The following is a 20,396-nucleotide window of genomic DNA, read 5'->3' as shown; positions in this document are numbered from 1 at the left end:
CCACCATTTCGAAGTGGGGGATGGATTGTAGGCTCTTCCCTGCTACAGTAGGCCTGTCCTTGTCAGGCGTTTTCTTCGAACCAGAAGCAGCCGGGGCAGCCACCTTTGGTGCCTTAGAAGCCGACTGAGGTATGTTTCCACCCGGTCTTTTGTGCATGCTCGCTAAAGAACAAGGCATGACTTGGCTCCCAGCCTGAAAGCAGTCAAGTATAATACATCCGGTTAAAAATTATTTACCAAGTATAATACATCCGGCAAAGAAAGAATTACTATGCAAAGAAAAATGGCTAAGGAAAGGCAGACTACCCCGGCATTCTTGGCGGCCAGTGCCGCCTTCTTTTCTTCAATCTGCTTCTTCCTTAGAAGAAGAGCAGATGTGGCAGGTGTCTTCTCCGGAGGCACCATTCCTTTAGCTACTTCAGCAAAGAGGAAAAATACAGGGTTAAAAATCTGATAAACATATGCATCCGGTAAATATTCGGTCATGCAGCAACCTACCCTTAGTAAACATAGTGCTAAGGATACAGAGAGACAAGAAGCACTCATCCTTAAACCAATCCGGATGGGGAACCCAGAATTGGGGGCCTATAATTTCACTCCCATCATCCAGCCAGGCTGTTGCCTTAAGAAAGAGGCCTTTTTCCATTATCTGGTCCCAAGCCTTAGCCGTCACTTTTGGGAGAGCACATTTCTTACCCAGCAAAGCCAGATGCTTATTGTATCTACGCAGCCGGTGGTTAAGTTGGGGGGATGGGGAAGAGACGACATAAAACTTGCTCTTCCAGTTACTCCATTTAGACGGCTTGTCCAAAGTCATTATATATTCCGGGAGCGTAGTTAGAGTATACCACGCATTCCACCCACCCGGCGCTTTGCTGAGATAGTGCATGCGCGCAAAAGCTTCCCTGCTTGGCCTAACACCCTGCAACTTGCAGGCGACAATACATCCCAAAATGTTGACCCACGAGTTAGGGGTCAACTGCCATACACCCAAGTCATATCCCTTTAATATGGCTTTTACGCAGTGATAGTGGGGAACCGGAGACCGGCTGTGAATGCCGCCTCGTAACAACCGAAGTAGTTGTCGGCATTGTCCATGTCGTCGGTCCAAACGACGCTTGCCTCTACAGGTGGTACAACCACTTCCAAGTCCGTCCCTACCGGCTTCATCTTTAAGAAAGTAGGGAGTATGGCGTTTAAAGTGACCACATCCCTGGCGGACATAGTCATATCGGTTGGATCCCCCTTAGCCGGACATTTATAGGCCTCCTCGTGAATAGGGGCAACCTTTTCAGAAGACTCTCCATCAGAGCCGAATTCTTCATCATTCGATCCCTCACCGGATTCTTCGGCATTAGATCCAGAACTACCCAAAATGCTATCACCCGGTGTGCTTGGTACACCCGGGGAATCTTGAGGAGTATCCTCATTTGGAACTCTCTCAGACGGTTCCGACATCTGCACTTCATTTAAAGGGGCAGCCGGATCAACGGCTCCATCATCGGACTTGTAATCCAGATCTACTTCCGTCCATCTAGTCCGGGCCATTCTATCCTGCACATGAACAGAGACGGTCGGATTCGAAGTAGGTGAAGGTTGTCCCAAGCACCCCCAAACGGCAGTCCTAGTCCTAGACTCAGCCGTCCCTGGTGACCGGCTGACCACTGTCGTAGGCTGTGCCGTGTTTATGTTGGTGGAGTCCATATCCTAACTTTATATGCACAACCGGAAAATAAAGGGAAAAGAATTACAAAGGGTACAGACGGTACCTTAGAATATGAAGCTTGGTATATGAAAATTGGCTTGAAGTCACCTCAGGCGGAGAACTCCACTAATGTGTTTAAAGCTGAAAAGACAAAAGCACAAGTTAGCCGGTTATTCTTAAACTCATTCAAAGATACCACAGACGGAATTATCCGCCTGTGGTAGCTAGATGGGTGACTAAAGAAATGTGCAAATTTCATCCCAAGATATCCCAGACGGTATTCAGTGGGTGGGTTCAAAAAGACCCCATGCGGTGCAACACCGGATGGGAAGTTATGATTCAAGAAATCAAGTTGCTCTCAAAAACCCCAGGCGGAGTAAAAGACCGATTGAGGGATTATGACACATTTGTAAAAGCTAGCTAGATTAAATTGTCAAGTTCACTCCATGATACCCCAGACGGTATCAAGTGAATTGGGTCAGAAGTACCCCAGACGGATTAAGACCGGATGGAAGCTATGAAAAGCGCTTGAAAAAAAAATAAAATAAAAAAAAAAAAACTAATCAAGATGAAAGCACCCCAACCGGTATAGGTACTAACTGTTGGCGCTGCAAAGACTATTGAGGTCATTCAACGATCCCTCTGACGGTTAAATACTGGATAAGAATATGGTAAGACCAGCTTCAAAGAAGCTTGTTCAAAAAGGCCCCAGACGGTGAAGCACCGGATGGGGGTGCATTGGATGCAATTAGAAAAACTTTGAAAAACTACTAAGGCGAGTGCTCCGGCTGAGTAGTTCGGTCGCTAATAAGGTCATGAAAAGTCAAGGATGATGACCCAAACGGTATGTAACCGGCTGGGGGTTTGAAATCATTTCTTGGCAAGCTCAGAAGTACCCCAGGCGGTGTTACACCGGATGGGGGTGCTTTGAATGCCTTGTTATTTAAAAGGTAGAGGAGTCTATTTGGGTATGGGTCAAACATCCCCAGGCGGTGTTAAATCGGATGGGGGTGTTTTGAATGCATAATTCGTAAAGGTTGAAGACCCCTCAGACAGAGTTATGCCGGTTGAGGGAGAGAATTCAGTACTGGGATATGGGTTAAAGACCCCCCAGGGGGCATGCAACCCGGATGGGGTAAAACATTCAAAAGTCCTCAATAACAAAAGTTAAAAGTAAAAAGAAAAGAACAGCCGGTACCTTAGAGAAATTGAGGAAAGAATACTCAACCGGTAGTCGGATGTGCTTGATCTAAAAATGTCGGATGCAAGGAAACTAAGGAAATTATGCAGCCGGTATCAGAGCTCTCTCTCAGAAATTTTTTGAAAATTATGTAAAAGTATGGAGGAGAGAGGGCATGCCTCCTATTTATAGGAAAGGGGCAGAAGGCGAAACGGTTCCTTTTGCCCTAAAAACTTGAAATTTGAAAAAAGGAGGGAAGAAGACGAACCGTCTCCTCCCATGCGTCTGACACTTGTCACAGGCGACACGTGGATATGCCACGTCACACCTGTGAGGAGCAGATGTTTAGGGTAAAAATACCCCTAAGACACGTGGCCCTATAATGGCTTGCCACGTGTCGAGTTTGCAACGGTCAGCAAAGGCCCAATCCCTTTGCGACACGTGTCATTGTACCCTTAAATTGAGGTACAACTCTCTTTTACTATAAATAGTAAGGGTAGACCTCATTTATGGGGATCGACAACTTATTCCAACAACCAACCAAACACAAAACTCATTGCAAACGCTCTCCAATCGAGAAGCATTTGTTGTTCTTATTTCCCCTTCAGAAAGATTCTAACTTAATCTTTGGAGGCGGAACTCCCACCCCCCAGCCAGAGTCTCCGTTATTTGTGCAGGTACAGGCGAAGGAAGGAGCATACTAGGAAATTGTAACTCTCCGGTAGGACACATAAAAAACCCCCAAACAGTTTCTATGTTGGTTGATTTAAGTGAACTTAATTAATCATCGCAACATTTGAAATCCTAAACATGCATCTAGCATTCAAATATATATATATAAGCATAACAATATATATAAAGCATAAGATAGATGCATTTGGCAACTAGCATGACCCCTTGAAATCTTCAAATCTTCAAGGGCCTTCATCTTGGCTGGTCTTCATCGAAACGCCGTCTTGAGACATCTTTGCCAAAATAAAATTACTAGCTACTACGACTAGGATCAATTTAAATATTAAGGTACAAAAATATGCAACGGTACGCAGACCGTATTTAGATTTACAAAAATACATAACGGATCGCAGTCCGTATTTACTATCCTAATCGGGCCCCACTAGTTGCCATTTTCACGAAACCTGTGAAACAATATATCTTCCATTCATCCATTCACTATATGTGAATGGCCCATGCATTTTACAACGAAAAACAACTAACAATGCACAACACGCGTAAACTAGTAACTAACTTAGGTGGTTAATCCGATTAACGCGCCTAATTAAAACTAGTCAAAGTTGTTAAAAATTTTATGTGATTAAGACGCAATTATATCATGCAATTAACGAAGCTCCCACTAAATTACGCATCCAACTTAATTAATCCAATTAATTAAGCCGTTTAACCCAAATTTTGTCAAAATTAAAATTTTGCAAGAGCCGGAAAAATCGAGGCCTAGCCTCGTTAAAATAATTAAATGAAATTAAGACGGTAAAATTTTGCAAAACGCATAGCCCATGCATTGATAAAATCAGCCTACTCTTAACCAAGTGCCTAACATCCTATCCATGGGTTAGGCTTGCTAGGCACCAAGGCTACGGCTGGGGCTGCTTGGGCGCTGGCAGCATGCCCAGTAAGGCACTGATGCGCTTGCCAGCACAAGCACGCATCGGCTGGGCTTGCTTGGGGCTCCCTGCCTTGCTGCCCAGCAGCCACGCACCACAAGCCACAAGCATACCCTTGCGCACTACTATCCTTGCCACACAGCCACAACGCTTCGAGGTGGGAGCACCACCATGCGCACCAAGGCAGCCACATGTGGGTTGCGTGAGCAGCCCGACTAGCCTTGGTGGCGTTTGGGGGATTTTACCTCGATTTGCGTGTTATTATTTCAGGATTTTATTCCCGATATTCGTGTGACATAAAATTAATTCTAAATTAATTTTGAATCAATTTAGGGAAAAATGAAATTAAAACAAGTCTAAATTAATTAAATTCAATTTAAGTAGTGCACAAGCCTAAATTATTCAAGAACCATTCTTTAAATTAATTTAGGTCTATCTTGATGCTTCAAAATTGAAGGTCTACACTCAATAATTAATTTAATCAAATGTAAATTAATAATGAGATTTGACAAAATTAAGGGGTTTGGAAAATTAAACCCTTTCATCCAATGAAAAAATTTTCCAACAATAACTTGTGTAAAATTGAAAAATTACATCTTCCAATATGAAGATTGATCAAAATTCAATTACGAGTTTTGAACTTTAAGGACTTTAATCAACACAAAAATGATTAAATCCAAAATTTAACTCAACATGGAACATAGAAATCAAAGTTCCAACCAAATAAACAATTAAAGATTGGATCTTTGAAATTTTTAGGGGCTTTAAAATTGCAAGTTCACCATAAACATTCACACTCAAAGCAATATATTTGCAATAATATCAAAAATACAAGTTTATGTGAAAAGTGAACACACCAAATTAAGCACCAATTATGACTTCATAAACATGCTTACTGAGGTTTATAATTGCAGTAGATTTGGGATGCAACCATACATTTAATCTACCTTCATCATGCAATAATTAATCAAGGCTAAAAGATTTAAAAATTTTCGTCATAAACGAAAAACCCCTCGAAAAACATATTTCTGGGTGGATTTTGTCTTCTGGACAACTCTAAAAGGATGAGAAACGATTTAGAACGTTGATTCCACCCAAAAATCACTATTTTTGAGTCGATATATGGGTTCATCAGCCAAAATTATAAAAATACGAGATAAAAAATAATTAAAACGAGCTTCTAATCTAATTAGAAAGCATAACCAAAAATTTAAATCCATTTTAAATAACCTTAGTTAATTATTAGTCACAATAATTAAAGTGAGCGCGGCTCCGATACCGCTGTTGGGTTTCGTAGCGTCCAACGCTACGCGAAAGGGAAACCCACACAAGACCCGCTCACTAATTAAAGCAACTAAATACTTAATCACATAATTAACAACATAAAGAGAGAAGGAGAAAAGACATTCTTACCCTCGACGCGTGCTTCGCTCGCAAATCGAGCTCTTACTTCGAAAGCTCGAGCTCTTACCTGACCTGAACGGTCCAAGTCCCGAAGGTTAGTCGGGACCCAACCAATAAAACTGGAGTTTTACGAACTTAGAGGTGTTCTCGCCTTAAGGGAGATGCCTCATTGATTTCTACTCAAGTGTCTTCCCATATGCCCAACACTTGGGTATTTATAAGGGAATGCTACTTGATTTTCCATTCTCCCACCAATGTGGGAGAATTTGCATTTCAATCATAAAATGACAAGCAATAGATAATCAACAAGTGTCACATGTTGAGGAGAGGTTAGGTGAGGACCAACAATGGAGGGGGACCATTGCCTTGCTCCCCAAGGCTTTGCTCCAAGCATTGGTCCCCACCTCTCACAAACCGCCATCAAGCAAAGGGAGGAGCTGGCTGCCAGCCTAGCTGGCCAGCATGCACAGCTAGCACGCATCACGCGCATCAGCCAGCACAGCTAGCACATGCGTGCTGCTAGCGAGCCACGCATGATGCTGGCTGCTGGGCGCTGGGCGAGGCCCTCGCAGCTAGCTTCCTGCTGCCTGTGCGAGGCTCCTAGCTTTTGCTCACTGCTTGCTGCTTGGTGCTACCATGCGAAGGCACGCACACAAGCAAGCAAGCACAACGTGCTGTTGCTGCGATGGCACGCACGCACACGCACACACGCACTGGCCTAGCCATGCGATAGTGTTGTGCTATGCGTATGCACGCATGCAAGCACGCATGGTGCTGCCATGCGCCTAGAGCTAGCGACGCAACACACACGCAAGCTCCCAGCTTTGCGATGGTCTGTTATGCGCCTAGCACGCAAGATGCGCCTAGCACACACATGGTGCACCTAGCACGCATAGTGCATGCTAGCTCAAGCTAGCCTAACGTCCACTTGGCTAAGCCAATGTGATGTTACGGCTACGCTCGAACTTATTGCTTGTTGATTTTTCCCGTCTCGTCAAATTCCAAATTCGATTCGACTTGCGACGCTCGATCTCGACACTCTAAGCTCGATATCCGACGTCTTTGTTCATAAAACTCCGACGACTCATCAAATCCTTCAGATTGATTCGTCGTCTCGGATCGATTGTTCGATTAGGTTTGACCCGAAGGGTTCAGTCAAGATTAAGCTGTAATATTAATTGTACATTAATATTACTGATCGGAAGCGGCCTCCACCTAGACATTCTGATCACTTGACCTTACTGAAGAATTAGCTTTCCGATAATTCTGAACCCTCTATCGAAATAATTCACTTGTTGGAAGGACACCATTCCTTTCATCATGTACACAGTTTCTTCCAAAATCCCATTTAGGAAGGCAGTTTTAAAATCCATCTTCCATATTTCATAATCGTAATATGCAGCAATTGCTAGAATAATCCGGACAGACTTGAGCATTGCAATTGGTGAAAAGGTTTCATCATAGTCAATCCCGTGGACTTGCCTATAACCTTTTGCCACCAGTCTAGCTATATCGATACATATCCATCCTTGTCTGTCTTCAATTTGAAGATCCATTTGCAACCAATGGGTGTGTAACCCTCGGGCAAATTCACTAAGTCCCAGACTTGATTTTCAGACATGGAGTCCATCTCGGATTTCATGGCTTCTTGCCATTTAACAGAGTCGGGGCTCGTCATAGCTTGCTTGTATGTCGCTGGCTCATCTCCATCCATAACTAGGATGTCCTGATCATCGGTTAAGACAATACCAAAGTATCTGTCTGGTTGAGATCTTTGCCGTTCCGACCTACGAAGGGTAATAGGTTGAGCATTTACATTGTCTGTTTGATTCTGACCAATCTTCCCAGCTGCTTCCAAAGCACTTAGATTGTCAGTTTTATCAGGTTGACATTGTTGCTCGTCCTCTCGAACTTCATCGAGTTCGATTTTCCTCCTACTTGTCATTTTGAAAAGGTGTTCCTTCTCCAAAAAGACACCATCACGAGCAACAAACACTTTGTTCTCGGATTTATTGAAGAAGTAATACCCTTTGGTTTCTTTTGGGTATCCCATAAAGAAACACTTATCCGATTTGGGGTGAAGTTTGTCCAAAATTAATCGTTTGACATATGCTTCGCATCCCCCAATCTTGAGAAAAGATAACCTAGGATGTCTTGATCATCGGTTAAAATAATACCAAGGTATCTGTCTGGTTGAGATCTTTGCCGTTGTGACCTACGAAGGGTAATAGGTAGATCATTTACATTGTCTGTTTAATTCTGACCAATCTTCTCAACTGCTTCCAAAGCACTTAGATTGTCAGTTTTATCAGGTTGACATTGTTGCTCGTCCTCTCGAACTTCGTCGAGTTCGATTTTCCTCCCACTTGTCATTTTGGAAAGGTGTTCCTTATCCAAAAGACACCATCACGAGCAACAAACACTTTGTTCTCAGATTTGTTGTAGAAGTAATATCCTTTGGTTTCTTTTGGATATCCCACAAAGAAACACTTATCCGATTTGGGGTGAAGTTTGTCCGAAATTAATCGCTTGACATATGCTTCACATCCCCAAATCTTGAGAAAAGAAAACCTAGGAGGTTTCTTAGTCTATAATTCATATGGAGTCTTTTCAACGGCTTTTGACGGAGCGCAGTTCAGTGTTAGTGCCGCGGTTTGTAGCGCATGTCCCCAGAAAGAGATAGGAAGTTCACTAAGACCCATCATTGATCGAACCATGTCTAATAAAGTTCGATTCCTCCATTCGGACACTCCGTTCCATTAAGGAGTTCCGGGAGGCGTCAACTCTAAAAGAATACCATTTTCTTTCAAGTGATCGTCAAATTCATTGCTCAAATATTCGCCACCTCGATCCGATCGAAGTGCCTTAATTTTCTTGCCAAGTTAATTTTCAACTTCTTTCTGAAATTCTTTGAATTTCTCAAAGGATTCAGATTTATTCAACATTAAGTAGATATAGCCATATCTACTAATGTTTGTTTAACGAAGTTGAATTTTAGTGGTCTTAGTTATCGGTATCAACTTTTGTCTAATCATATGTAAAAACATGCAATTTCCATTGAACATATATTTGCAAGACAATTTTGAAACAACTATTGTCAAAGTCTTACATTCAAAAATACCTAGGTGTCCAACACCTTAGATCATAGTATGTTCAAAAAGCATGAAAAACTAAGATTAGTTTAATTACATGTCATAGACAAAATAGTGCATGCAAGCATGACCGAAAAACCCTGTTCGTCGTCCACTTGTCCATGCACCAACACTTGATAAGCTTTCTTACTTGGTCCCATAAAGTGAGTCATACTTGGTATCTAATACCTATGATAAGCTTAATTCACAAGTGTTTAGGAAGATACCTGAGGCAGATGCTCCATTTCTCTCCTCTTCTTCCTTGAAGAGCTTGCATTCTCTTTTGTAGTGGCCTTGCCCACCACAATAGAAGCAACGCATCTTCTCCTTGACCTTCTTGAACTTCCTTCTCCTTGCTCTTAAGGGCCTCTCGGTCATTCCACATGCGGTGGCTCGACTAAGTAGTTGCACCACCTCCATTAAGGAGCGTGTCTCCTTTCCTGCAGCTATATGCACTCTAAGTGCATCATAGCCCGAGTGGAGCGAAGCAAGCAAGATATGCCTCGCCATCTCATCCTCCAATGAGATTCCGAGAAGTTGCATGTGTTTAAAGAGCCTAGTCATTCCAAGCACATGAGGTCGGAGGGGCATGCCAGGTCTCAATTTTGCATTGTAGACCTTGGTCCAAAGCTGACGCCTTTCCTTAGCAAGACATCCCACGTTTGGTGGCTTTATCCTCATGTTTGAGAGTGACCTGGTCAAGTCAAACACGAGTCCATCAAAGTTGCCATTGTCACTCTTGGTGACTCTTACATTGACAACGTCCTCAAGTGCTTTGAGGAACATGTCCGGAAGGTAGGAGGAAAGAGTTTCCTTCCAATCTTCCAGGATGGAATTTGCCATAAGTCGTGAGACCTTTTTGCAATTGGAAGACCATTCTTCATGAGCCTCATCGGTCATGATCCCTTTGGCAAAGAAGCTTGGAATTGGAGTATCAAGAGTATACTCTAAGGAACAATTTCAGAGAGTTCTCCTGAGTTCCTCCACCCATTCCTTGAAGTTGACCAAGTTTGAAGAAAAGGCTAACTTTTCGGGGAGTTCCGGGGACATTTGGTTGTTGTTTGAGTTATTTGCAGACATTGTTCTACAATTGAAAGAATTTTAAATGAAAAACCATTCATAAATCAATAAGTTGAAATTTAAAAGCGTTCATGCATATCTTCAATCTTATTGAACATTTTATCCACGCATTAATAAATTGTCCCTTATGGGCGAGAATAAAATGATTCCGAGATCCCAAAGATCAAGAAATGGTTAAGCATGATTTGTCTTGTCTTAATCATTAAATATCTTAAGGTAAGCAATCCAATTGCTAATAGCTCCAAGCTACGCTCGGTTTAATAAAATGTCGCATCTTATGCATCCTTGACATTTTATCTCTTTTGCCACGACATCTAAGGACTCCTTACTGATATCGTTGAGCTTAACCAAGACAACTTGTATACCTAGTATACCTTACGTTCCTAGGGAAGTAGTGATGCCTCGCTTTGGCGTAGCCCATCACATACGCGCATTAGTTCGGTAAGTGTTGTTCTTGGAACGACAAATTTTAGCTCAATATTATTAAGGGACCTAGGGTTTCTATGTTGGTTTGATTTAAGTGAACGTAACTAATCGTCGCAACATATGAAATCCTAGACATGCATCTAACATTCATATATAACAATAATATATATAAAGCATACAATAGATGCATTTGGCAACTAGTATGACCCCTTGAAATCTTCAATTTCCATGGGTCTTCATCTTGGCTCGTCTTCATCGAAACGCCGTCTTGAGATATCTTGGCCAAAATATAATAAGCTAGCTAGTACGACTAAGATTAATCTAATAGTACAAAAATACTTAACGGTTTGTATACTGTATTTAGATTTACAAAAATACATAACGGAACGCAGTCCGTATTTTCTATCCTAGTCGGGCCCCACTAGTTGCCATTTTCAATAACCTGTTTTGAAAATAATCTTCCATTCACCCATTCACTATTCACTACACTAAAAGAGAAAATTGGCAACGGTTCAAACCCCCCAAAAGGCAACGGATTTGAACCATTGCGTATTTGAGGGTTGCCAAATCCCAAAATAATTGGCAACGGTTCAAAACCGTTGCCAACTCAAGCAATTGGCAACGGTTAACCGCTGCCAATTACTTGAGTTGGCAACGGTTAACCGCTGCCAATTGCTTGAGTTGGCAACGGTTAACCATTGCCAACTACAATGGCGCCTTTTTAAAAAAAAAAAAAAAAAAATTGGCAACGGTTAACCGTTGCCATTGACCTATATTTTTTTTTTTTGGCTGCAATAATAATATGTACATGTTAAATAATAATAATTATTATTATAATATTTAATATTAATAATAAGAATTATTATTATAATAGTAACAATAATTAGTATTATTAATAACAAAACATAAATAATAATAACAATCGCAAGAGATGATATTAATTAGAAAAATGTGTCATGTTAACTACAAACAATTTTAATTTGTTATAATAATGTATAGTACATAATTAATAAGCTAAGGCTAGGATTGATGAAGTAGCTAGCTAGTAAACGATATTTACAAATTAAATGTGATGTAGGTTGCCAACATCTCTCGAATTACATGTAGTTCCTCGCTAGTGTATGGTTGTCCCATTTGCCCCTTGCAAAACTTAGAATACACAAAACTTGAGTTAGTAGAAGTGAATTAATAATAATTGGGGTTAGTTAGTAGGAATGACCCGAACAAAACTTGGAATAATACACAAAACGTAAGTGAATACATACTTACTCATAATAATAACATGACATTTTGGCTACTAGGATGCCTATTTTCTATATTTCTTGTCTATTGAACTCATAACTAGTTAAAACATGTCATAATCACTTAGTTATAGGTGACTAATTCTTGAGATTACAAGAAAAGAGCAAGTAAGTGGTTTTGGAACGCAATTTCAACCAAAATGGCTCAAGTAAGGCCATTTTAGCTACTAGGATGCCTCTTTTCTATATTTCTTGTCTATTGAAATCATAAATAGTTAAAACTTGTCATAATCACTTAGTTATAGGTTCCTAATGCTTGAGATTACAAGAAAAGAGCAAGTAAGTGGTTTTGGAACGCAATTTCAACCAAAACGGCTCAAGTAAGGCCATTTTGGCTACTAGGATGCCTATTTTCTATAATTCTTGTATATTGAAATCATAACTAGTTAAAAAATATCATTATCACTTAGTTATAGGTTCCTAATGCTTGAGATTACAAGAAAAGAGCAAGTAAGTGGTCTTGGAACGCAATTTCAACCAAAATGGCTCAAGTAAGGCCATTTTGGCTACTAGGATGCCTATTTTCTATATTTGTTGTCTATTGAACTCATAACTAGTTAAAACATGTCATAATCACTTAGTTATAGGTGACTAATGCTTGAGATTACAAGAAAAGAGCAAGTAAGTGGTTTTTGGAACGCAATTTCAACCAAAATTTCTCAAGTAAGGCCATTTTGGCTACTAGGATGCCTATTTTCTATATTTCTTGTCTATTGAAATCATAACTAGTTAAAACATGTCATAATCACTTAGTTATAGGTACCTAATGCTTGAGATTACAAGAAAAGAGCAAGTAAGTGGTTTTGGAATGCAATTTCCACCAAAATGGCTCAAGTAAGGCCATTTTGGCTACTAGGATGTCTATTTTCTATAATTCTTGTATATTGAAATTATAACTAGTTAAAACATGTCATAATCACTTATTTATAGGTGCCTAATGCTTGAGATTACAAGAAAAGAGCAAGTAAGTGGTTTTGGAACGCAATTTCAACCAAAACGGCTCAAATAAGGCCATTTTGGCTACTAGGATGCCTATTTTCTATATTTCTTGTCTATTGAACTCATAACTCGTTAAAACATGTCATAATCACTTAGCTATAGGTGAATAATGATTGAGATTACGAGAAAATAGCAAGTAAGTGGTCTTGGAACGCAATTTCAACCAAAATGGCTCAAGTAAGGCCATTTTGGCTACTAGGATGCCTCTTTTCTATATTTCTTGTCTATTGAAATCATAAATAGTTAAAACTTGTCATAATCACTTAGTTATAGGTTCCTAATGCTTGAGATTACAAGAAAAGAGCAAGTAACTGGTTTTGGAACGCAATTTCAACCAAAACGGCTCAAGTAAGGCCATTTTGGCTACTAGGATGTCTATTTTCTATAATTCTTGTATATTGAAATTATAACTAGTTAAAACATGTCATAATCACTTATTTATAGGTGCCTAATGCTTGAGATTACAAGAAAAGAGCAAGTAAGTGGTTTTGGAACGCAATTTCAACCAAAACGGCTCAAATAAGGCCATTTTGGCTACTAGGATGCCTATTTTCTATATTTCTTGTCTATTGAACTCATAACTAGTTAAAAAATGTCATAATCACTTAGTTATAGGTGACTAATGTTTGAGATTACAAGAAAAGAGCAAGTAAGTGGTTTTTGGAACGCAATTTCAACCAAAATTGCTCAAGTAAGGCCATTTTGGCTAATAGGATGCCTATTTTCTATATTTCTTGTCTATTGAAATCATAACTAGTTAAAACATGTCATAATCACTTAGTTATAGGTACCTAATGCTTGAGATTACAAGAAAAGAGCAAGTAAGTTGTTTTGGAATGCAATTTCCACCAAAATGGCTCAAGTAAGGCCATTTTGGCTACTAGGATGTCTATTTTCTATAATTCTTGTATATTGAAATTATAACTAGTTAAAACATGTCATAATCACTTATTTATAGGTGCCTAATGCTTGAGATTACAAGAAAAGAGCAAGTAAGTGGTTTTGGAACGCAATTTCAACCAAAACGGCTCAAATAAGGCCATTTTGGCTACTAGGATGCCTATTTTCTATATTTCTTGTCTATTGAACTCATAACTCGTAAAAACATGTCATAATCACTTAGTTATAGGTGACTAATGCTTGAGATTACGAGAAAATAGCAAGTAAGTGGTCTTGGAACGCAATTTCAACCAAAATGGCTCAAGTAAGGCCATTTTGGCTACTAGGATGCCTATTTTCTATAATTCTTGTATATTGAGATCATAACTAGGTAAAACATGTCATTATCACTTAGGTATAGGTTCCTAATGCTTGAGATTACAAGAAAAGAGCAAGTAAGTGGTCTTGGAACGCAATTTTAACCAAAATGGCTCAAGTAAGGCCATTTTGGCTACTAGGATGCCTATTTTCTATAATTCTTTTATATTGAGATCATAATTAGTTAAAAAATGTCATTATCACTTAGGTATAGGTGCCTAATGCTTGAGATTACAAGAAAAGAGCAAGTAAGTGGTCTTGGAACGCAATTTTAACCAAAATGGCTCAAGTAAGGCCATTTTGGCTACTAGGATGCCTATTTTCTATAATTCTTGTATACTGAAATCATAACTAGTTAAAACATGTCATTATCACTTAGATATAGGTGGTTAATGCTTTATATTACAAGAAAAGAGCAAGTAAGTGGTCTTGGAACGCAATTTCAACCAAAATGGCTCAAGTAAGGCCATTTTGGCTACTAGGATGCCTATTTTCTATAATTCTTGTATATTGAAATCATAACTAGTTAAAACATGTCGTTATCACTTAGTTATAGGTGCCTAATACTTGAGATTACAAGAAAAGAGCAAGTAAGTGGTTTTGGAACGCAATTTCAACCAAAACGGCTCAAGTAAGGCCATTTTGGCTATTAGGATGCCTATTTTCTATATTTCTTGTCTATTGAACTCATAACTAGTTAAAACATGTCATAATCACTTAGTTATAGGTGAATAATACTTGAGATTACAAGAAAATAGCAAGTAAATGGTCTTGGAACGCAATTTCAACCAAAACGGCTCAAGTAAGGCCATTTTGGCTACTAGGATGCCTATTTTCTATATTTCTTGTCTATTGAACTCATAAATGGCTCAATAATAATTGGGGTTAGTTAGTAGGAATGACCTTCGATTGGAGGTAAAAGATCCCTTGCTTGCCATTCCTCTCAAACAAAACATCATATTTCTGCACAAGTGAATGGTAATCATTTACACATAATCACAAAAGATATTAGAAAATTAAACAAAAGTGTGTGAAAATTCAATTTGGCTCCTTCTCATGGATAAAGAACTGTGATTGAGACAACATTTCCTGTGAAACATCCTATTTTAAGTGAACAATAATAGCCTTGTTCTCAAAGTGGCAATCAATCAAATAAACATTCACATATAACTGGAATGAAAAACCTCTTGAAACTACAGATAGATAAATAAACAAGTAGAAAGCATGTAATGTATCATATATAAATACCATAAAAAGGATGGAATGAAATAATTAAGCTTCCTTTCTGTGAACTGATTTGCTGCTTGAACATCAGCACTATCAACAACACACTGCTGAGCACCAGACACCGAAAACCTCCTAGACAACACCACAAGAAAAATAGCTTTTTACAACAGAGAAGTATTTGTTGGAAAATGCTATTTATCTGTTGTTAATAGTCTTTGCCAACGGATAATTTTCTGTTGGTCATTTGTTGGCAAAAATTCCATTGGTAAAAGTATTTCCAACAGATAATTATGGTCTGTTGGTATTATTATTTGTTACAACAGATATCCTTTGTTGGTAATTTTTGTTGGTAACGCATTTGCCAACAGTTGCTTAATATTGGAAATGTTTTTACCAACATTTATTGTAATGATGGTATAGGTTTTACCAATACATATAGTCTATTGGTAATAAATTTTTTCAATGTTTTTTTAACTGTTTCATTGAATTTAAGTTGTTGGTAATACTATCAAGCTAAGCTTATAATTGCTATTTTTTCACTATATTATAAAATTTCCCATAACTACTATCACGCACCATTATAAGAAAGCAAATTTCATTCATAAATCATGACACTTGTTTAATTTACATAAATATAACAATCCAAAACAATGTGAGCCATAATACTCTTCATTAAAAGTTAGTTTCAAAAGAGAGTTTATGGTCTGCAAAACACCTTCAACTATCTGTCAAATGTACATCATATATAGCCAGGCATAAGCAAGATTCATTCCACCCAAAAAATATTTATGTGCATGGTCTTCATCACTAATCATAATCATAAAATTCCATGTCTTCATCATTTTGTGCATGATAGTCACGTTCCTCACCTCCATAGTCATTAAAATCTTCATTATCTTTCTCATTTTCATCATTGCATTCACTACCAGCATTTTCCTCATCTTTAGCATTTTCCCCATCTTCTTCATCTTATAGAAGAATAAGAATTTCTTCTTTTGACATACCCTAAAAATAAAAATAAATCATTTATTAAATGAATAAGATAAATCATAGAAATAATAACAAGCTAAGTTAGAAGACAACTACAGTACTTTACTTTGTGTTTTCTAACATTTTCTCGTAATTTGAGACTAACTAATAACTAAATGAAAGGGGAGGTAAAGAAATTGAAATTATATTAGAAAGGGGTGGAATTATATTAAACGAAATAAAAGATAAAGACAATAGAATTAATATCTCAAAATTATTACGAAGCTGTAAGAATGTCATCAAATTGTATTTATCAGCTTCTTCATTTTTAATTTATTCATTCTTTCTTGACGCTTTCTCAAAGCATCTTTTGTACGAATCGAGAACTTAAAAAGCAAAAGTCTTAGCATAACATTTTTATTTCTCACATATTTTCTGAATGCTAAGTTGTTTTCATAGCAATGCTGAACTTTGAGAGCAGTAAATCTTCTTGAATTGCTTTCTACATATTTTAAAAGACAAAAGAAAATAAAAAATAATTTATAATTTGATAGTAGCTTGCTCTAAGTTTCCATAATCAACCAAAAATAATAAAGATAAGCCATACTTTCACAGTAGCTGATGCATTATCAAGTCGAGAACCCTGTTTTGGTTCATGGGTTTCGAGCCATACGTCAAGAGGATCAGGCTCTTTTCCTTCTTTTTCCTGATACGGTAAAAAAATGTACAATGATATAATCAAACCACAATCCATTCATTAAAATAAAATGAAATAATAGATATTTCTAAGATACCTTTTTTTCTGCTCGTATACGTGCAAAACTCTTAGAGCCAGCATAATGACACATCATGGACTTGCTCCTATTTTCAATATTTCTTTTGCTTCTTTCCTAAAGTTTATTTAAACGAACTTGATTTCAGGATAAGCAAAAAAAAAAAAAGTAACTGTAAATGTTATATTTTCTACTTATGCAGTACAAGATTTAAGGTTTACCTCGTCTTTAGGAGATTCCCAAAACTCCACCAGATTCTTCCACATGTTTTCAGGTATATATGGTACTTGTAATGCTCTTTGAGCAATTGCTTCTTCATGGGTTCTTCCATCAAAATGTCTTATCTTTAACTCACATTTTTGGAGTCTCCATGCAGCATTCATAGTCTTCATTGCCCAATCATAAGGCTCTCGTCCTATGGGAAATTCAAATGATTGTTGTACGAAAAAATACATAGTAAATATACAAAGTTTCTATGCAAATTAGATAGTAATTATTATTTACTAATTACCTTTGCTTCCTCCCACACACAATCTTTTTTTTTTACTTAGCAACCTCCAATCCCAACAATCTAATGGCAATCTTCTAGGATCTCGTGCTAGACAACCAATTAAAGAGGACAACTTCCTCCCTGTGTCACCAACAGGTTGTCCATATTCATTGACCTCAACAAACATACGATGCTTCAAAACCTTAGTTTTATTAGCACCACGACCCTTCTCAATCCTTGGTCGAGCTGCTTGAATTCTCCTCCTATTTGTGGTATTATAACCACATTGCGAGGGTATCTCATCATGATTAGTATAATTTGTTTCATATTCTTGCCTTATTGGTTCATTGAAGTTTGTTGAGTTATTCGATTCTAAATTACCAATTTTATTAAGATGTCTTGGACTATGTCCTAATCCAAACAGCAAACATATATATAATGGTTTGTGAGAAGAAAATTTCATGACAAAGATGCTGATCATTAAAAGAAAACATTGGAAAAAATGTATATATATAAATATATAAGAAAATATATAAATATAATATCCATACCGAGATGCATGCTACTTGAAGGAACATTTTGATCTCGGCTACCATTTTGATTCGAAATATTCTCCTTTTGTGGATTACCAGGATCACAACATGGTGAAATTTGGAGTTCTTTATGTTGAGCTATAAAGATACCAAAAAACAAAAAAAATAAAAAAAAGTGACATTCAAAAAACAAGTGACTGAATAATAATCCAATACGCATGCACATTCTATTATAAATTGTTACTTACACATGCTGTTAAGTAGCATGGACCACCTCTTGATTGCTAGTTTCTCTGAAATTGTGTTATTATCATACTTTAGTATACTTCATTTAAATAGCTAAGCAAAAAGCAAATGTTATAACTCTTATTAGAGAACATTATATATTGTTGTAATATAATATATTGTGGTTCATGAATAAAATAAAAGCAATACATAATTAATTACCGGCACATGAATTTTCTGTAGAAGTTCCTGCATTTGAATGCACAGTGGTAACCCCGTTTTTTGAGAAAAGAGATCGTCGAGCATTTGGATGCGATATTGTGTTGGGAGTGGCAGAACTATTACCCCTTGGACTACGCCTTAATAATTTACCATTTGAATTTTTTGTACTCATTTGCTGTGTAAACATAAAAACAGAGAACTTATAACTAAAATAATTAAACTCAAGAAAAGATAGTATAATACAATAGAGTATGAGAAATATACCACCAATTGATCCCGAGTTATCACCTTTCTCTTCAAAGAGGCCATGGTAGTTTGTTGCATGATCACCAAGTACCGTATAAACTATGTGCAATATTATAGATATTAAGAGCTAAAATTTGTCTAATATAAAAATAAGGAAGGCATACACACACCACGCAACAAAAAAAAAAAAAAAAAAAAAAGGCTCTAAAACATGTTAGCTATTTTTTTTTTTTTTTTTTTTGTGGTAAAAAAGGCTCTAAAACACATTAGATGTAATAAAAAAAAAATTATCATAAGTTGTTAATAATCATATAAAGTATCATCTTCTTCATCACTTTCACTACTACTATGATCCTCCTCTATTCCATCATGAACATTATCTTGAACCAACTTGCTTAACATTTCATCAACTGTGACACCAGCAACATTTTGTCGTACTCTGTTAAATGTTTCAACATCTATGTCATTAGATGAATCATGAGGTGCATTCATATGATCCACTTCAGGTATCACATCTTCCTCCATTTCATATAGATCTCTAGGTTTTGTTATGATGACAACATGCTAATTTTTTTCCTTCGACAACTCTGGGACATAGAATACTTGCATTGCTTGGGATGCAAGAACAAAAGGCTCATCTGTTTTCCAAATTTTTTTCAAGTTGATTAGAGTAAATTCATTGTCTTTTTTAACCCCACTAATTGGATCTACCCAATCACAACGAAACAACAACACACTCCTTCCATGAGGATAAGTCAATTCCAAAATCTCAGTCAAGACTCCAAAGTATGCTACATTTCTAGCATTTGTGTCTGCATTAACAACCACCCCAGAATTTTGAGTTACGCATCCTTTATCAATTTTCTTCACACGCCATCGATAACCATTGCAAGTGACTTTTGTCATTGTATTCACCCACATGCTAGGAAAACAACTAAGATATTTCAGATCATCAGCTACACAAGTGTCGCTAGACACATGCATTGAAACCTGAAAATTTATGAAATTAATTAAGTTAAAAAGTGACTTAACAAATAAACAAATAAATAATAATTTGGTTATGGTACCAAACTTACATTGTCAGCAAACCACTTTGAAAAATTTCTTTTATACATGTCATCAATAATCTCATAATTATTGTTGTATTTCTCACATAGAGCATTACAATACTCCCTAAAATACAACATATATAATCAGACGAAAGTAAGTTAATATTATGAAAATAAAATACAAGTTAATAATTTAAAATTTACATACCTTGCATAAACCTGAACCTCCTCACAGTTAGCTAAAACGTAGATATGGGCTTGTTCAATTACATAATAATCAGGCTTGTAGTTTCTCTTTTTTGACATTCCACGACATTTTAAGGAAAAAATTGACAATCCTTTATGTACGTCATTGCCATTCCCTTCATCGTTCCTTGATGGTCTATTCTCTTTTGTTTCCACATCTTGCATATATCGAGCACAAAAACCAAGACATTCTACAGCAAGGGCTCCATTTGCAATAGATGCTTCTGGACAACTTTTATTTCTCACATATGATTGTAACGTTTGCAGATACCTAGTACATACAATAAAATTCGTAATTAACATATTTTATAGAT

This window comes from Chenopodium quinoa, unplaced genomic scaffold, assembly GCF_001683475.1.
Source record: "Chenopodium quinoa cultivar QQ74 unplaced genomic scaffold, ASM168347v1, whole genome shotgun sequence".
NCBI classification, from domain to species: domain Eukaryota; kingdom Viridiplantae; phylum Streptophyta; class Magnoliopsida; order Caryophyllales; family Amaranthaceae; genus Chenopodium; species Chenopodium quinoa.
The sequence above is the reverse complement of the archived record's forward strand: the minus strand, read 5'-3'. Positions refer to the sequence as shown.